The sequence below is a fragment of the Natrix helvetica genome, assembly GCF_964273705.1.
Source record: "Natrix helvetica genome assembly, chromosome: 5".
Taxonomy (NCBI): domain Eukaryota; kingdom Metazoa; phylum Chordata; class Lepidosauria; order Squamata; family Natricidae; genus Natrix; species Natrix helvetica.
The window spans coordinates 121,917,961-121,938,880 of NC_138551.1; positions in this window are offsets into that span (position 1 = coordinate 121,917,961).

The window sequence follows — 20,920 nt, forward strand, 5'->3', positions numbered from 1 at the left end:
TGGAAAATACGGTACCTTTCAAGGAACATCTCAATTCTCTGTAAATTAAGGAATTGCCTTAGGTCCATTTCTTTTCCTCATCTGAAGCAGACTTACATTATATTCTCCCCCAAAATTGATGCAGAAAAATATATATCAGCTAAACAATTTCTATCAAGATCAGCAACCACCATAAACATAAAGATCTTCTGAAATATGCACCAAGTTTCTGGATGATGAATTTCCAAATAGTTCCGAGGTCTGAGCAGGGTGTTTACCTAGATAAATTATCTGATTAAATATTGATCTCTAATAATGTAGGTTGCTATGAAGATTCTGCTCACTACATAAGAAATAATTAACACCCCAAGACTTCGTCCAATTTCATAGACTTAGCCTCATATTATTAAAAAATCATATTCTTCTTATCATTTTTGAGAAATCCTTAAGAAACACATCTTGGAAAATCCTGCTATCAGTTATTGATCCTGTTATCAGTAATTGTCCCAATAAGATCTTTCTTGAAAGATAAAAGGATAGAATATTAAAGAAATATTGCCTTTAATTGCCTTTAACCCTTTTTGGTTTTTCAGATACAAAAAAATGCACCAAGTGTCCAGATGATAAATATCCAAATGACAAACGAGTCGGATGTATCCCCAAAGTTATAACATTCTTGTCTTATGAAGAACATCTGACCATCACCCTGATCTCTTTTGCCCTAGTCTTGTTCCTAACCACAGGCCTTGTTTTAATCATCTTCATTAAATACCGAGAAACTCCCCTTGTCAAAGCCAACAACCGGGACCTCTCCTACATCCTCCTGGTCTCCCTCCTGCTTTGCTTCTTGTCTCCTTCTCTCTTCATTGGTCAACCAAGGAAAGCCACCTGCCTTCTCCGACAAACAGTCTTCAGCATCATCTTCTCATTTGCCATTTCTTCTCTCTTGGCCAAAACCATCACGGTGGTCTCGGTTTTCCTGGCCACAAAACTTCTGCTGTCCAAATTATCATCTGCTCCATCTGGCTGGGAGTTTCTCCCCCCTTCCCTGACTGACCTCCACTCCCAGCCTGGAGAGATCATCCTGCAATGCAACGAAGGGGCTGTTGTCATGTTCTACGTCACCCTCAGCTACATGGGCTTCCTGGCTACCATCTGCTTCCTGGTGGTCTCCCATCCCTGCTTAAATACAGCCCTGCTTAAGCTTCTCCAAACCATCCTGCTCCTGAATCCTATGGATAGTCCTCGACTTACAACAAGAATTGGGACCAAAAATGCCATTGCTAAGCTAGGCGGTCATTAAGTGAGTTGTGCTGAATTTTACAATGTTTATTGCCACCGTTGTTAAACGAATCACTGCAGTTTTTGAGTGAATCCTACAGTCATGAAACAAACACCATTTCGCCCACTGATTTTACTTGTTCTAAATCCATGTTGATTGCCAGGCACCCAAGGGGCGACTATGTGCTGCACTAGTCATAAGTATGAGGACCCATCATAAAATGCTTTTTTCAATGGCCGTGGAACTTGGAACAGTCGCTAAATGAATGCATGTAAATTGAGGACTATGTGTAGGATACTTAGAGAATGTATATAATTGGATCCATTGTTTCTTCAGGCACTTTCTCCCAAGGCCTTTTTAAGAGGAATAATATTTTATGCATAGATTTCCCTTTCATCATCTGGGGAAGTGCAGGAAAACCAGGATTCTCTGGATCTCTAATACCAGATTCCAGATCCAAGGGACAAGACTCCCAATCTGCAAGACTCCCAAGAGCAGCACAGTTTTCTCAAGCAGACAGTGGATCAACTTCACAACAGAAGACCTGCAGAAAACTCTGCTGTTCAACAAAGGAAGCTTGGACCATGCCAACACGATGATCCACCAGTTAGAGCCAGAGAAAGAATCTTTGGTGAAACGCAGTGAAGAACTCCGGAAAGAAATGTCTGAGGTTACTAACCAAGTGGCCTTCCTCAAACTTGAGAAGGCTGCCTTACAATCTTTGAGAAGCTCCTCAAAGAGGTCTGGAACCTTCTTAAGAACTCAAGAAGCACCTCTAGAGTCTGCAGCATGAACTGGTTGAGATGGACCAAAGTTCCACTTTGTGGAGAAAAGCCACTCCAGCCAACTGAATCATCATTCTTCAGAATGTGAGGGGAAATGAGAAGAAGCAGCTCAACCATCTGCAGCAGCAGCAGACCTGTGTTTACCAGGACAGAATGGAAGACCTGCAGAAAACTCTGGAGGACAACAGAGAAGGACTGACCCATGTCAGAATGGCCATCCAGGAATTAGAGCTGCAGGACAGGTGCTTTGAGAAAGACAGGGAAGATCTCCACAGGGAGGTCACCAGCCAAGTGGCCTTCTTCAGAAATGATGTTGGCACTCCTGAGTCACCAGCACATGGGACAACTTTGCTGACACTCTCTCTCCCCATCCCTGGAATGGAGGAATGGTGGCATTTTACCCATTTGAAAGAGAAAAGAGATTCTTCCTCTCCCTTCTCTTGACTTGCTACCCAGTGTGCAGGGGACTCGGGGGGGGGGGGGGAGAGAGACAGACAGACCGACCGACCCCAAAATGCCACTGGCTGTGGGGCTGCACCTCCCTTTCACTCATCCACTGCAGCCCCACTCCATGCTGGATGGGGGGGGGCAAAAGGAAGGGATGGCATGAACCCCCTTGAGCTGGGGGGGCCCTCCCCCAAGACTGAACATATTCCCCCTCCCTCTCTTTTCTCTCAGCACAGAACTCTCTCTTCCATCAGGTGAAGTCAAGGGAGACTCTGCCCGGAGACTGATGACGCTACAGTAGCTAGAATTCCTATTGGTCCGCTGGGGCTTCGTCGGATCCTGGGAAAATATGATTCGCTGGTTTTAGTCTGCATTTCTCTGCACATCCCGCGCTTCTCTGGCATTGCGTCATCTGAAAGCCCGTTCTGGGCTCGGCAGCGCGTGTTTGTATCTCCCCGGCCTGATGCTCCCAGCCCCTGAGGAGGAATCTGGAAGGGGAGTGGAGCGTTTGTCTCGGATTTCGGAGGTAGGAAAGTCGGGCCAGAACTAGAGGCAGCACCAATGAGAATTCTCCCTGCTTAAGCGTCATCAGTCTCCGGGCAGAGTCCTTTGGGGCTTCAGCTGAAGGAGGAAAGCCAGTTCTGCGGAGGGAGAGAGGCGGGGAAAGTGGGAGGGGGGATCTTGGCCTGAAGAACCTACTGGGGCTTCTTCTCTGCTTGGAACGCTCTCCTGCACTGGGGGAAGTCAAGGGATACTCTGCCCGGAGACCGATGACGCTGAAAAAGGGAGAATTCCCATTGGTCATCCTCCTTTCTGGACCCTCCCAATCCCGAAGTTCGAGGAAGCTTCATTCTGGCCTCTGCAGAGTTTCTGCAATTCCTTCACTTTATGGAGAGAGGGAACCAGTGGGGAATTCCACTGCCTGAACCAAAGTGATCCACGGAATCTTCACACAGTTCGTTTTCTCGGGGGGGGCACCCTCAGGAGGGAGGGGGGGCACACCGAGGCAATTCAGCCGGTTGGCCGAACTGCTCATACAATTAACAAGCAGTTTTAGGGAACCCGTGGGAACTGGCTGAATACCTCCCCTACCTGGTTCCATATTGGGCCAAGTGATACGTCCCTCCCCCCTGCTTGTGGGCAGACCAGAGGCATCTGGGGGGTCAGCGTGGATTTTGGACTTATCTTGGTCTGGTCCATCAAATCTTTTTTACCTGCTTAAAATGGAATTTGCAAAGGGATCCGAGTGGCAACCAGAAGCCATTCTGAAACCTCAGGGTGACTCCTGATCCACCCACAATCTCTGTGGTTGGAAAGCAGAAGACTTTCCATGGGTGTCTCTTGCTAGAAACCTGGATGTCGTCCCCGTCCCCCCCCCCTTATTCCCCCTCCTCTTCCTCCTTGGACCTGGATGAATAGGCGGCATTGAACGCTCATGCCACAATCCAGAGCATTTGGTCAATTTGATTTACTGGGAGTGTTCCGGTTCAAAAAGATTCTGTCCTACAAAGAGGGAACCCGGAAGTCAAAAGTTACAATTTGTTGTAGTTTAACTCATCAAAGGAAAGTAGAAAGGAGAGTTTACCTGGATAGAATATCCTGCCCCCTTTACACAGAAAGTCAGTTATGTAAGCTAAACAGAACAACTGAATAGCAGAACAATAGCCTTGGAAGGGGCCTTGGAGGTCGTCTAGTCCAACCCCCTGTTCAAGCAGAGAACCCTCCACCATTTCAGAATAGTGGCTCTCCAATCTCTTCTTAAAGACCTCCAGTGTTGGGGCATCCACAACCTCTGGTGTCATTTCACTGCTTAATTCTTCTAACTGTCAGGAAATTCCTCCTTAGTTCTAGGTTGCTTCTCTCCTTGATTAGTTTCCACCCATTGCTTCTTTTTCCTTCTTCTGGTGCTTTGGAGAATAGGTGGACCCCCTCTTCTTTGGAGCAGCCCCTCAAATACTGGAAGACTGTCTATCAGATCCCCCTTAGTCCTTCTTTTCACTAGACCAGAGAGACCCAATTCCTGCAACTGCTCTTAGTATGTCTCCATCTCCCTAATCCTCTTTGTTGCTCTTCTCTGCCCTCTTTCTAGAGTCTCAACATCTTTTTTTCTTTGTGGCGACAAAAACTGGATGCAGGATTCCAAGTGGGTTCCTACCAAGGCCTTATAGAGCAGTATTAGCACCTCTTGTGACCTTGAGCCTCTGTTAATGCAGCCTAGGACTGTGTGGGCTTTTTTGGCAGTTGCAGCACACGGTTGGCCCAAGTTTCATTTGTTGATTCAGGATTTAGGACGTGAATGAAAAAAAGAAGAAGTCATAAGGTTCCTTAAGAGTCCACAAAGAGAGAGACCACATGCTAATTGAGACGGAAGGAATTCTTGGCATAGAAGAGAAGAAACTATGGGCATCCCATTATCTAAGCATAGTCCTCCTTGGCAAGGAAAAATAACTTATCCTACAGGTAGGGAATCTTACAATGTATCAATAGTACAGGTGGTCCCCGACTTACGACACTTCATTTAGTGACCAATCAAAGTTACAATGGCACTGAGAAAAAGTGACTAATGACATGATCAAAATTCGGACACATGGCAACTGATTCATATTTATGACGGTCACAGAGTCCCGGGCTAAGATGATTGATCCCCTTTTGAGACCTTCTGGGAAGGAAAGTCAATGTGGAAGCCAGATTCTCTCAACAACCATAGTATTCACTTAACAACTGCAATGATTCACTTAACAACTGCGGCAAGAAAGGTCGTAAATGGGGCAGAACCCGCTTAACAAACGTCTCGGTTAGTTACATAAATTTTGGGCTCAATTGTGGTCGTAAGTCCACAATTATTTACCTGAACACACCGTTGATCCTAAGGATATTTAGCCTGAAATGTGTGCAATTAAAATTTTGTATATCTCGTCCGATCTTTCTTTGGCTCTCCGTCTCCCCATTTCCACTCCTGGTTCTCCCTCCCCAAATATCGTCATTGCATCATTGCAGTGTCACCTAGCAACAGAAATATTGGGCTCAATTGCGATAGTTAGTGGAGGACTACAGGTTTTCCCTTATTTTTTTTTATCCCTTGTGGATTTTCTAATCAAAATGTGATTGGCCAAACAATAATCTAATAATCCCATTTCTGAGAGGAAAAGCTTTCTAGGTCCCAGCCTCAAAGTTATTGCCATCCTTTCAACATTGCCTTGGCAAGAGAGAAAAATAAGGCCAATCAAGACCCAAAGAAATCCTGGGCTACTTAGCAAGAGCAACAGTATCAGGACCCCCATGTGGTGGGCACTACAAAGCCCCCCGAATCCAAGAGAGCTGACGGAGGGGGCAGGAGGCCAGCCGAGGGGGATCTCCCACCCCTTGCTAGAGGCTCAGCTCCCCTGCAGCCATCCAGCAACCGCTCAGTTAGGGCATCCTAAGGGTGGGAGGTCTGTGTGGGGAGGAGGGCAGCCCCCTGCCACACCTCTAGCAAGGACGGAGGGGAGGGTCACAGGGCTCTGCACCATTGACCCAAACAACACAAATAGGCAGGAATCAGGTGGGAAGAAGCGAGGAGGCAGGACGGCCGGAGCACCTGTTTTGCCAGACTTCCTAAGATGCCTGCCGGGATCCCTGCGGTGTCTCCCTTTTGTCTCCTCGCCTTGTCTTCCTCTGCTCCATCCAGAACAGCCCCAAAGGAGGGAAAGGGGCCCTGCCAGAGCCACCTGTCAGAGGGGTAAGGCAGAGCATCCCAGGTGTTTCTATTTACCCTTCCAGTCTTCTTCCTTAAGGGAGAATTCCATTGCCATCTGACCAAACACAGGTAAGAGCCTACTCATGGACCTACCTTTTGGCACTAAGAGCGGCCAAACGTAGACATTGTGCCGCTCTTATTGCGTCCGCCGATAACCGCCCTGCTGCCCTGTTTCGGGTGACCCGCTCTCTCTTATCACAGAGGCCGCGGGAAGCCCCTTTACAGGGCAGAGCAGAGGAGTTTGGGGAATATCTGCAGGACAAAATCGCTCAGATCCGGAGTGGATGGGCCCCCTTCAGTGGACCAGAGGAGACGTCAGAAGCGAGTCTTGAGGGACCACACTGGGAGGAGTTTGACTCTGTTGCCCCCGAGGATTTGGACAGGTTACGTGGGCGGCTGCGAGCCACTACATGTTTATTGGACCCGTGCCCCTCCTGGCTGGTACTGGCATCCTGGGAGGTTACACGAGGCTGGCTCCTGGGTCTAGTGAACGCTTCACTGGGCGAGGGGTCCTTACCGGCCGCCTTGAAAGAGGCGGTGGTGAGGCCCTTACTCAAGAAGCCTTCCCTGGACCCGAATGAACTAGCTAATTATCGTCCTGTCTCCAACCTTCCCTTCTTAGCAAATGTTGTAGAGAGTGTGGTGGCACAGCAATTCCCACGGCACCTGGAGGAAACCGATTATCTAGACCCGCGCCAGTCTGGTTTCCGACCCGGTCACAGCACAGAGACGGCCTTGGTCGCGTTGGTTGATGATCTCTGGAGGACCAGAGATAGGGGTTGCTCCTCTATCCTGGTCCTATTAGATCTATCAGCGGCTTTTGATACCATCGACCATGGTATCCTATTGCGCCGGCTGGAAGGGATGGGAGTAAGGGGCATTTTACGGTGGTTCGGCTCCTACCTCTCCGACCGGACACAATGTGTGTTGGCAGGGGAGCAGAGGTCGACCCTGAGGTCGCTCACTTGTGGGGTGCCGCAGGGGTCGGTCCTCTCGCCCCTTCTGTTCAACACATATGTGAAGCCGCTGGGTGAGATCATCCGTGGTTTGGGGGTTGGATACCACCTGTACGCTGATGACACTCAGCTGTACATTTCCACCCCAAACCACCCCAATGAGGCTGTCGAAATGATGTCCTGGTGTTTGGAAGCCGTTCGGGTCTGGATGGGGGACAACAGACTCAGGCTCAACCCCTCCAAGACAGAGTGGCTGTGGTTACCGGCGCCTCGGTTCAACCAGTGGATTCCATTGCTGGCCATAGGGGGCAAGCAACTGCCCCCTGTGGAACGGGCGCGCAATTTGGGCATCCTCCTAGATGCCCGGCTGGCGATGGATGACCATGTGGCAGCCGTGGCAAGGGGGGCGTTCCACCAGGTTCGCCTGGTGCGCCAATTGCGCCCCCTATTGGACCGGGACGCCTTACGCACAGTCACTCATGCGCTGGTGACGTCCCGTCTGGACTACTGCAATGCTCTCTACATGGGGCTCCCCTTGAGATGCACCCAAAGACTGCAGCTAGTCCAGAATGCGGCCGCGCGGGCTATCATGGGGAGTACTAGGTACTCTCACATAACACCTCTCCTGCGCGAGCTGCACTGGCTGCCTGTGGTTTTTCGGGTGTGTTTCAAGGTGTTGGTTACCATCTTCAAAGCGCTCCATGGCACAGGACCTAGTTACCTGCGGGATCGCATCCTACCGCATACATCCCTGCGACCCATTCGCTCTCACAGGGAGGGACTCCTCCGGGTGCCATCCACCAAGCAATGCCAACGGGCGGCGCCTAGGAGTAGAGCCTTCTCTGTGATGGGCCCAACCCTCTGGAATGACCTCCCCCCCCCCCCGATATCAGAACTACTACCGACCTCCGCTCCTTCCTACAGAAACTTAAGACCCACCTGTTCCAATTAGCTGGCCTGGCCCACTTATAGTCCCATTTATACCTCCTGGCAAATATTTTATCCCGGGATAGTTTTTAGGGGTGTTTCTTAATGTATTTTTTAAATTTTTAAATTTCAAATCTAACTTTAACTATTGTACAGTAAACTATTGCTACCTCCCCCAGCCACACCTATATCTATTTTATATCTATATTATGTATATTTATTGTTTTTAATATGACTGTACACCGCCCCGAGTCCCTTCTGGGAGAGGGTGCGGTCTAGAAATCAAATAAAAGTTAAAGTTAAAGCCTTCCCTTCCCTCTCCTTGTCCTTTCCTTGTCTCTGTGTTACCAAACCTTTCCTTCCCAGCAGGGTGGGAGCTCTGTCCATGAGGCATACCTGTGGCCTGAAAGGTAATCCCCCCCCCAATGCAGAGGTGGAAGAGCAGCAAGAGGGTTGGAAGGGACCTCAGAGGTCTTCTAGTCCAACCCCCTTGCTCAAACAGGAGACCCTGCACCATTTCAGACAGGTGGCTGTCAAATCTCTCCTTGAAAACCTCCAGTGATGGAGCACCCGTAACTTCTGGTGGCAAGCTGTTCCACTGGTTAATTGTCTTCACTGTCAGGAAATTTCTCCTTAATTCTAGGTTCCTTCTCTCCTTGATTAGTTTCCACCTATTGCTTCTAGTCCTGCCTACTTTGGAAAGTAAGTTGACCCCCCTTTCCTTGTGACAGCCCCTCAAATACTGGAAGACCGCTATCATGTCATGCCAGGACCTTCTCTAGACAAGCCATACCCAATCCCTGCAACCGTTCTTCACATGTTTTAGGCATATGTCATTTAGCCATTTGGCCACGTCATGCGTGCAAATTCATTGGAAAAGTCAGTGATGCTAGGAATGGTTAGTGGAAGAAGCTGAAGGGGGAGCAAAGAACACGTTGGCTTGTTAACATCAATCTGACCCAACAGACGGGGCTTCTCAGGGCACCATGGAAAGCAAAGTGCCGACCACTGCCCTAGGAAAATCGATAATTCTTTAGAGGTAATCCTCTACTCACGACTACAATTGAGCCCGAAATTTATGTTATTAAATGTTAAGTGAGTTTTGCCCCATTTTATGACTTTTCTCACCACCATTTATTTATTATTTATTGAATGTCCATTGCATGGTTGTAAGCTCGTAACAAGGTGGTTAAGCAAATCTGGCTTCCCCATTGACTTTGCTTAACAACTGTCTTGCTTAGCAACAGAAATTTGGGGCTCAGTTGTGGTCGTAGGTTCAGGACTACCTCTATGCTGCCTAGAGAATTCTGGGAGTTGATGTCCACCCATCTTAAAGTGGTGAAGGTTGAGGAACACTGACTTAGTCCCAGAGGGGAATATTTTCCATCAGTGGGGGATGTTGGAATTCATTGTTGGAATCCCAAAGGTGCTTCCCCCCCCCCAAGAGGCAACTGGACTTTCTGATTTTTCTTTGAAGATGTTTTGCTTTTCATCCAAGAAGCTTCTTCAGCTCTGACTGGATGGTGGGGAATGGAAGGATTAGTATAAGTATCAATCCTTCCATTCCCCACCATCCAGTCAGAGTTGAAGAAGCTTCTTGGATGAGAAGTGAAGTGAAGAAAAACCAGAAAGTCCAGTTGCCTCTGGGTGGGGGAGGGGGGAGCACCTTTGGGACAACCATGATCTGGATGCCTCCAAAGGCATTGTTGGAATGTATTTTTATGCAACAACTACAGTAGTATTTAGCCAGTATAGTGTTTAGAAGTTTGGAACTATGGTATACACACTATGCTCTTTTGTTCTGAGTTTCCTGTTTCCTGTTACAGTTATATAATTGAGCAGTAAAGCACATGGTGATTGTACTCTGTTTGTTCTGTGGTGCTTTATACACACAGAATTTCTACCCAGGGGCTATCCTAACCTCACCCAGAGTGAGTTGCTTCTAAAACCCCACAAACAAGAGCTAGGGAAAGCTTTGTTTGTCTTGCCTGCCTGCCTGGGACTTACCCAGGAGGCATCGTGGCAGTGCCAAAACATAACGGCTTGTTCTTTTTCCCATCCTTTCACAGCCATCTGCATCAGAGATCCCAGCTGCAACTAAAAGGATAGCGGCAGAGAACAGATGTAACCTGAGGGCCACAGAGGATGGACTTTGTAATACTTGAAATGTGGCTATTGTAATACTGTTTTCTTTTCTTTTAAATTTGCTTTTTCAATTGTATTGCTGATCATTTCACATAACCTTCAAGAAAAAGCCTCTCTTTCGGGAACCAGGACTGGCAGGGGAGCATTCAATACATTGTAGATAACAGTTTCGTTTTTAGCTGTTCTCAAGCCTCTGTGAAAGAAGAAAACAGTCCAGCCCAACCTTGGGAAGCACTGAGGATGTATTTTTCCCAACCCCATTTTGATGTTTTCCCTTTTCAAATGGTTCCTTTACTTTATTCAGAATACAATTCTCTTTTCTATGGCAATGCTGTCATTCTTAGGATGTAACTGAACAGATGATTACCATATTTTTCACACTATAAGGCGCTCCAGACTATAAGACACCCCTAGCTTTTGGGGAGGAAAACAAGGAAAAAGAATCTACTTCTGTCTCCCAGCAAATAGCCTGGTCAGCTTCAGCACAGTGTGATTTAGCACAAGCAGCTGATTGGCAGTTGGATCAGCCTCTTTCCAGGCGGCAGTGATTCGCTGCCTGTAACAGGCCAAAAATGGGACGCACAGGGGCTGAAAATGGGGTGTGTGGAGGCCAAAAACATGATACACGGAGGCCAAAAATGGGGCAATGCATGGAGGTGGCAATAGGCTGTAGCAGTCATAGGCTGCAACGGCAGTGATGGGTGGCAATGATCCCCGTAGCCTGGAACAGTGGTATTTCGGGAGGCTGACCCAACCACCAATCAGCTGCTGATGCTAAATCAGTCTGTGCTGAAGCTGATGAGGCTGTTTGCTGTTTTCTGCAAGGAGGCAAATTGCTGGGAGGCAGAGTCCGAAGGGTGGGGGCTGGCAGGTGGGCAGGGCTTCAGCAATATTCACTCCATAAGACGCACAGACATTTCCACCCATTGGGGGGGGGATGCGTCTTATAGACCAAAGAATACGGTATTTCTAAACCAATTAACTTTTGCTTGGGCCCCCGGCATAGTTGTGGGCATAGACAAGATCCCCAAATGAGAATGACCGGAGCTGGTTGGTCAAGTCTGCAGGAGTTGTCCAAGGAGTAGTCCACGTGCAGCCGGTCCAAGTCGGTCTGCAGGCGGCAACCCATTAAGAGTTTGGCCGAACTCCTGTTGGTGGTAGAGCTTGGTGTGACGTGCTGAAGCAGGAAGTACTCGGCTATCCGTGTTTGCCAATCCCCCAGGCCCATCCTTGCCAGTGCTTCCTTTGTTGATCGGACCATCCGCTCAGCCTGCCCATTGCTAGCAGGATGGAATGGTGCAATCAGGGCATGATGAATGCCGCAACTGAGAAGATGATGCTGAAGACGGTTTGTTGGAGAAGGCAGGTGGCTTTCATTGGTTGACCAATGAAGAGAGAAGGAGACAAGAAGCAAAGCAGGAGGGAGACCAGAAGGATGTAGGAGAGATCCCGGTTGTTGGCTTTGACAATGGGAGTTTCTCGGTATTTAGTGAAGATGATTAAAACAAGGCCTGTGGTTAGGAACAAGAGCAGGGCAAAAGAGACCAGGATGATGCCCAGATGTTCTTCATAAGACAGGAAAGTTATAACTTTGGGGATACATTGGATTCTGTAACTTCGGCAACTTCCATTAGATGACACCAACTGGCATGGAAGGCCAACCACCCTGGAGACTATACACTTTGCCCCCTTGAAATGGGACCTCAGGCTTTGGGAAACAGAGAAAAGACACCAAAATTTATCCCACCTTATTGAGCAACTTTAGCTGTGAAAGAGTATCTTGGTTGATAATAAGTCTCTGTCTTTTAAAATCCGCCAGAGTCTCTTTTTCGATATACACTTTGGGGTGAACCAAGTAGCCCAATATGCACAGATCTGCTGTTATCTCTCCATTTTGGTCCAAGTACATTTTTCTGAGAGAAATATTCCAAAGTTCATTCTTCTCCAGAAAGGAATGAAACTAGAATGGGAACATCCAGGAATATGAAAAACAGAAAACTTTGTTTCTTATCCCACATTGAATCTTTCTTCTACAATTGTCTCATCTCCAAATATGGTTAAATAGGATACAAATACTGCCAATATCTTCATAAGTGAAGGAGAAAGTTTGAGAAAAAATTATCAAACTATAGAGAAAATATAATAGACACAGTTGGTCAATTATAGGGGACATTTTAGAGCAGATAACAAATAAAATGAACAGAGAAAAAAAAGATTATTCATAAACTCTTTGAAAACAACAGTGTCCGGCGTTCTAAATACCATGCAGAATTAAATCATTGTCCAAGGCAAAGTTATCCTTAAAGGTCCAATTTATTCGTACAGGCAAGTTAGCACGTCTATGGAATTCCAACTCTGATGTTCATCCTGGAATTCCACCCAGTTGAAAGTTCATGATCTATCCCCACACCCACAAATCCATCACATGTTCCAATCATCATCTTCCACGCTGGCATCTACACCCCTCTGCTTCCGGTCAGGTGTCGAGATGCAGAGACAAAAGATGACCTTGAGCTTCTATAAAAGTATGATAACAATACATTCCACAATCCTACTCCTTTCTACTCACCCCTCCCAACTACTACACTAATGAAACACATTAGGAAATTAATAAAAAGTGTGGCAGGCCAAAGATCCTAAAAAGAAACATAACTACAGGCCTGACAAACAGATTGATTCCCAGAAATCATGCATTGATCAAGAAGAAATCTGTTCGGCTAATCTTCTCCCTTGTAATCCTGATGGAGAACACCTCCAGATCAGAGGTGGGTTCCTACCTGTTTGGACCAGTTTGGCTGAAATGGTAGTAACCTGGTGGCCTGGGTTGCTGGAACCAGCAGTAACCCAGGCTGGCCACGCCCCTGAACCAGTTCTCTCGGCCATATTGTTTTTGGCTTCTGCGCATGCGCAGAGCAACCAGCAGTAGCGGTATCCAGAACCCACTACTGGCTCGATCCCACTTAGGAACCTCAGTTTACTCGTGAGCCCCATTGGCCTTTCTCCCTGCCTCTCCTGGCCAATGTTGCTCACGAGTAAACTGCAGCTAGGATCTCCCGCGTGTTGCACACCCAAAAACGACATGGAGGCATGGGAGAAAGTTGGGAGGGGGGTGCAACACATGGGGTGGGACATTCTCAGCCCTGCTGTCGCAGCAGCTGTCTGGGCAAGCCACTCTCCACCACCCCAGACCAGGCCGGTAGCTCGCGACAGACCGAGGCCGCAGCTGCCACCCGCGCCCTTTGTCCACCCAGCTGGGGGGAGCCACAGCAGCGCCAGTCATGGCTGAGAGCTTTCTTTGCCAGCTGGCAGCCCAAAAGTTCTCCCTTTTAAAAGCCTCCAGTGATGGAACATTAGGATCCAACCACACTTTTACCAACCAACCAACTGGGGCTTAGTTTGGAAACAGAAGAAGAAAGAACTGATGAGTGGCTGTGCCCAGGCGGGGTAGGGGTGTTGGGGGAGCTGAGGGGGGTGCGTGGGAGGGTAGGAGGTCTCTGAGTGAACGCTGGGCAAATAGGCAGGTGGACAACCTTGCTTTCCAGTTGCCGGTGAATGGCTGCATCCAGCCGGGGGATCGGAGGGGGCAACTGAGCAAGCGCTGGGCAAGCAAGCACCTGCCCATCTGCCTGCCCCCTCCAGAAGCAACCTTGCTGTTTTTTGGGGGGAGGGGATCCCCAGAGCACCCTTCGAAAGGATGTCGGCGACCGGCCCACCGCTAAAAGCAAACAATGAGATGAGATGCAGAGCTGGTTGGAAGAGAGAGGGGGGGGGGAGGGGGGGAGACAGTGTGTGTGTATGTAATGGCCAGTTTCATCCAAATGAGTTTTTATTTCAGGTGGGTTTCCTAGCTTTGGAAGGAGGAAAGGAAGGGATACAAAGAGAGAGAAAGAAAAAGGGCGAAAGGGAGAGAAAGAAAGAGAAGGGAGAAACAAGAAAGAAGAAAGAAAGAAAGGGAGGGAGGGAGGGAGGGAGGAGATACACACACACACACACACACACAGAGACACAAAAACATACATGGAGGGAGGAAGAGAGAGAGAGAAAAAGAGAGGAAGGAAGGCTTCAGAAGACTCTTTGAAACAGCAGAGCAATCAAGGGCTGGAAGGGATCTCAGAGGTCATCTTCTAACCCACCTCTTGCAGGGTTAGATGGGATCTCGGAGGCCATCTAGTCCAACCCCTGCTCCAGCAGCAGACCTGATATCCTCTGGATTATTTTGGTGCCTCTAACAGAGAGGAAAATTGCCAGAAAAGGGAAGGAATTTACTGGGACAAGGCTGCCATGCAGAGGAAGGCAGAGATAGTCCTTGACTTATGACAATTGAGCCCAACGTTTTGGATACTAAGCAAGAGCGTTGTTAAGTGAGTTTTGCCACATTTTACTCAATTCATGACATCTCCTGGCTCTAACAGTCATGTGCAGGCTAGGGAAGAACATCTGAAGGCCTGTGTAATGTTCTAATGTGCACAAGTGATAGTTAAATGTGTGGCAGAAAGTGGACTCTGGGTGAGTTTTTCCAAACGCAATAAGTGAGGTTGAATGTGTATAGTTTAAGAAGAGCTCTGTGTGTGCGTGTGTGTGTGTGTGTGCGTGTATACACATACAGTATATATAGTAGATAATGTATCTTTTTATGTGCCTATACACACACTATACTATGTAATATGTATGTACACATATGGCATATATACATAGGATTAAATTGTTTATTTTGGATGTTCATTAGTAGTAAATAAATAGACAGGGAAATTGTATCTCCTTGAGGCAAGGAGAGGCCAGGCAAGGTACCCCTTGACGTGAGTGATGTCAACTTCGTCACACCCACCGAATCACATGACCACCAAGCCATGCCCACTGTCACACGCCCACCCAGTCACACAAACAAGCCACACACACTCACTCACTCACACACACACCCAGTCACACACATGAACAAGCCACGACCACAGAACTGGTAGTAAAAAAAATTAATTCCCACCACTGGATAGAGCCCTCTTCCAGTAACTGACTCATGTAAGTGTAAGATCTCCTGAGTGTAAGATCTGCTCACTATTATTCCAGAGTGTCAGACATGGAAAAATGAATTCAGTTACAAGAGAGGAGATTTTAGGTGAACAAGAGAGAAAAAATATCATAAAAGGATGAGCTGTTTTAGAGCTGAGCCTGTAAAGAGAAGTTCAGTCTCCTCTTCATGGATTATCTGAATGCAAAGACTGAGCAGCCATCAGTCAGAGAAGCTTCAACTGGGATTCCTGTAGAGAGGAGGGGTTGGGCTAGATGATCTCAGGGTCTCCTCCAAATTTATAAAGGTTGTCATGCCACAACATGTAGCTGTTGTGCTGTTGTTGCTCTAGCCCCACCTAGTGGCCAGGGCCAGATAAGCCTCACTATAAGGTCTGAAGCCAGACTCCATTTTCTGTCAGCCTTTGGAGAAGACGGAAGCAGCCGTTGTGACCGAGACCCCTGGTCATCCGGAGACACCTCCGTCCCTCACACGGAGCATCGCTGGGGAGGTTCCAGCTGCTTCTTTGCTCGCTGTTAGTTAATGCTGCCTATCTCGTCTTTCTATTTCATTTCCACTCTTTGCATCTCCTCAGTTTCACCTGCCCTCTTCTCCCAATAAAGCATCCAGATCCACGCCAGGCTCCCTTTCATTGGAGGAGAACAGGGGGGCTTAGCTGCCTGTCCAGCTGCACACAGACCCACGTGCAATGGGGACGGAAGAAAGGTCCACCTTTCTTCCACCAGGCTAATCATTAAAAAAATTCCACCAGGCTAATCATTAAAAAAATTCATTAAAAAAAATACAGCATTTTCCAATTAGCAGTGCTAAATATAAAAATGCCATGGTATCTACTCTTTAGAACAGTGTTTCTCAACCTTTCCAATGCCGCGACCCTTTAATATAGTTCCTCATGTTGTGGTGACCCCCAAACATAAAATTGGTGTCTCAGTTCCTAAGACCATCGAAAATATGTGTTTTCTGATGGTCTTAGGCGACCCCTGTGAAAGGGTCATTCAACCCCCAAAGGGGTCCCGACCCACAGGTTGAGAACCACTGCTTTAGAACTATTATTCCCTGAGTTATTAAATTGGCCAGATCTGTTGAGATGGTTCCCCTCCTTCTCCTCTGGATTCCTCCTCCAAAGGATCTAAGATTAATGGATCCATATTGGGACCCCCATACCTGCCATGGCTGCAGCCTTGGAGACCCCCAGATCTTTTGATCCTCCTTCCTTCTCCTCCTCAATCTGGAGGAATAAGCAGCATTCAGGACCTGGACCAGAGTCTTCATGAGACTGTAATTTTGATAGCCATTTATCATCTGTCTTCTGCCCCATTTCCTCTGGGTCTCCAGTGGGGCTTTCTGGGTGCATCTTCTGCGGCCTTTGACAGAAAAGACATTTTTTGAAAGAGAACAGTGGAAATAATGATCTTGAAACTTTTCTTCCACAAAGAAAAGGGGTTTAAAGGCAGAATCTTTTGGCCTTTCTTTTGTCAGATAACCAAACTTCCAAATACTATGGATGTATTTGAGAAGTCTGCGCTTGCTCATTACATACCCTGCAAAATTTGTGAGGATCCAGACTTTCCCCTCAATGGGTCCTGGCAGACGCATAAGTGTTAAATGGAAAGGAAGAATTTTGTCCCAAATGTCTTCAAGTTCCATGAAGTGAACAAAGACGTTGACTTGTCTCCACTTAGAGAGGGAATCCCTGAGGGCTGCTGTATGTCCAGTCTTTGAGAACAGTTGTGATATACCCACACAAATTCCATTCCTGACAAGCACAGGAGTAAAAGTCCTCATGAAATTCTCTCCCTTTTCTGTGTCTGAAGCAAAGAGGCCAATCAGGGTCCATCTGAAGTGGAGGAGCAGCTGGACAATTGCTGGGTACTGGATTCCTTCTTTGGGGAGAATGTGGTGGAAAAAGGGGAATCGAACTTTATCACTCAGAGCCTCTGAAGATGTTACATAATTGATCTGAAAAATGAATTGAAAGGATTAGAGCCGTGATGGGGAACCTGTGGCATGCAGAGCGTCCTCTCCCGGCACTCCAGCCACCCCAGCCCAGCTCCACTAGCATCCACATGCAGGTGCTCCTCCTGCCAGCCAGCTGGTTTTCGGGCCTTTGTGGAGGGCCAGGGCGGGGGACGCGTGAGAATGCAGTGTGTGTGTGTGTGTGCTTACAAGAACAAAACAAAGATCATTACAAAGAATCTCACCAAAAAACAAGTGCAAGAATTAGAGGAAAACATGGGAATGCAGATAGTAAAAAAGGTAAAATATTTTGGAATCTGGCTGACAGGGAAATGCTCAACTATTAAGGAAGACAATTATGATAAAATGATTCAGGAAATTAAGAAAGATTTGTAAAATTGGAAGAAACTACAAATATCACTAATGGGAAGAAATGCCATTGTTAAAATGAACATCCTACCAAAAATTTTATTTTTATTTCAAGTGGAACCAATTAGCCTAAGGAAAAACTTTTTTACAGATTTAAACAAATTAATTGCACAGTTTATTTGGTCAGGAAAAAAAAACCAAGAATTAAATTAAAATTGTTACAGGACAGTAGAGAAAAAGGAGGATTTGGACTTCCTGATTAGAAGCTTTATTATCACGCAGCAGCTCTCACATGGATCAATCTAAAAAACAGAAGATTACTAACAATAGAAGGTTACAATTTGGAACTGGGTTGCCATGCCTTTATCTGGGATGGGAAAGACAAAACCCATAGCTATTTCCAAAAACATTTAATTAGAAAAGTTCTGCTTCAAATATGGTTAAAAATCAAAACAAAACCTTACAACAAAATCCCAATCTGGCTATCCACCATGGAAGCTCTGATATACCCGAACGTATTGGACATAAATAAGATAATAAGATATAAAGACATATTAGACAACCAAGAAAGACTAAAATCAAGGCAAGAATTGAAAGACGAGGGAATAGATATAGGCTGGTGGCCCTATTTACAAATACAGGCAAGGTCTAAAAAAGACAGGGAAAAGGATGGATTTCATAAGGAGCCACGAGAGCTGGATAAAATTCTACAGGGAACCAAAGAAAAATTGATTAAAAATATATCATTATTTATTAAAATTTAAAATGGAAGAAGAAACTGTGAAAGGAATAAATGATAATATGGGTGACAAATTTTGGGTATACTATAGAATTGGCGGAATGGGAAAAAATTGGGCAAAAAATTACAAATTAACGATGGCAACGGCATATAGAGAGAACATGTACAAGATGTTCTACAGATGGCATCTCCCACCAGCGAGAATTGTGAAAATGTTCCTGGAGTGCTCACCTATCTGTTGGAAATGCAACCAACAACAAGAAACATACTACCATATGTGGTGGACGTGTACATCTGCGAAAAAATATTGGAAAAAAATAAAAGATTGGCTGGAGGAGATTACCACGGACCAAATTGAACTAAAACTGGAAGTATAAAAGGAAATTATGAAAAAAAAATTAGATACTTAATTCTACACATAATCATGGCAGCGAGAATTACATTCGCACAAAACTGGAAAAATAATTACAAACCAACAGAAGAAGCATAAAAAAAAAAGTATTGGAATGTGCAGAGATGGATAGGCTCACGAAAGAATTAGAAGAGAAAGAAGAATCTGAATATTACTCCGTATGGGATTTATGGTATAATTGGCTAGAGGAAAGGGGGGGGGGGGGGGGACAGGAAAGCAAAAAAGAAAGGAAGAAAGATGAACAAATCAATAGACAACTACAAAACTGGAAAATGATTAAAAGATAGAAATATGAAATAGCCTGTAGCCAATAAATAATAGGAAATAAATGCAAAACGATTCAAATGTAATAAAGGTTGTTACACATAGAATATATAGAATGTTATATATAGAATGAAGAAAAAAAGATGTATGAAATAATATAAATGCACATTTATATAAAGTTATAGCTGTACAAAACTTATATGTACAGATAAAAGAATCACAACAGATATGTAAAAGAAGTTTAATGTGTTGCAAAGATTTTATTATTATTATTATTATTATTATTATTATTATTATTATTATTATTATTATTATTATTATTATTATTATTATTATTATTATTATTTTAAATTTGTTAGCCGCTCCCACTCCACAAAGGGACTCGGGGCGGCGTACAATAAATAAAACACATATTATAAAAAAATTACACATTGTACACATTGTACAGAGGAGGTATAAAAATATGAAGTTTGCATAAACAAAATAAAAAGGTTAAAAAAAGACCAACAAAGCCAGCAAACGGCGGTTTATCTGACTGACATATTTTGTGATTGGATATTTCAAGACAATTTTTTTTGCCAATATTAGATTACTAATTTATGCATTATTTCTTATAAAATCTATACAGCTTTTAACTCCACCTAAAACATTGGTTCTTCTGCAAGGAATGCATTTTTCTCAAGTTTAAATAAGAGGATCATGGCATAAAGTTTAGCCACAATATCTGCTAGTCTATTGAACCTATAATTGCTAGGTTCCTTTTTATTCCACTCTTTAGATAGATAAAATGCTACTATTGCCAACTTCAATCCGACTGGATAGGGCAGGTCCAATGGCGGTATTCAAATTTTTTTACCACCGGTTCTGTGGACATGGCTTGTTTGGTGATCGTGGCTTGTTGGTCATGTGACGGTGGGCGTGGCTTGATGATCATGTGATTTGGTAGGTGTGACTGGTTGGTCATGTGACTGGATGGGCATGGCCAACTTGACATCACTCACATCAAGGAGCGACTTGCTTCGCCTCTCCTTGCCTCAAAGGCCTCAATGAGATACAATTTCCCTGTCTATTTATTTACTACTAATGAACATCCAAAATACACAATTTAATCCTATGTATATATGCCATATGTGTACATACATATTACGTAGTATAGCATGTGTATATGCACACAAAAAGATACATTATCTACTATATATACTGTATGTGTATGTACACACACACACACACACACACACACAGAGCTATTCTAAAACTATACACATTCAACCTCACTTACTGCGTTTAAACACACCCAGAGTCCACTTTCTGGCACACATTTAACTATCGCTTCTGCCCAATAGAACATTACACAGGCCTTCCGATGTTCTTCCCTAGCCTGCACATGACTGTTAGAGCCAGGCGATGTCATGGATTGAGTAAAATGTGGCAAACCTCACTTAACAACGCTCTTGCTTAGCAACCAAAATGTTGGGCTCAATTGTCATAAGTCAAAGACTATCTCTGCCTTCCTCTGCATGGCAGCCTTGTCCTAGTAAACTCATCCTTTCTGGCAATTTTCCTCTGTGTTAGAGACACCAAAATAATCCAGAGGATATAAGGTCTCCTGCTGGAGCAGGGGGTTGGACTAGATGGCCTCCAAGGTCTCCTCCAGCCCTAAATTGCTCTGCTGTTTCAAAGCATCTTCTGAAGCCATGTCTGGTGCCAGGGTTTGTGGTGCTTCCTTCCTCTTCTCTCTTTCTCTCTCTCTCTCTTCCTCTTTCTTTTTCTTTTTCTTTCTCTCTCTCTCTTTGTCTCTTTCTTTCCCCTCTCTTTCTTTTCTCTTTCTCTCTCTCTTCCTCTTTCTTCCTCTTTTCTCTCTCTTTCTTTCTTTGTTTCTTTGTTTCTTTCCTTTTTCCCC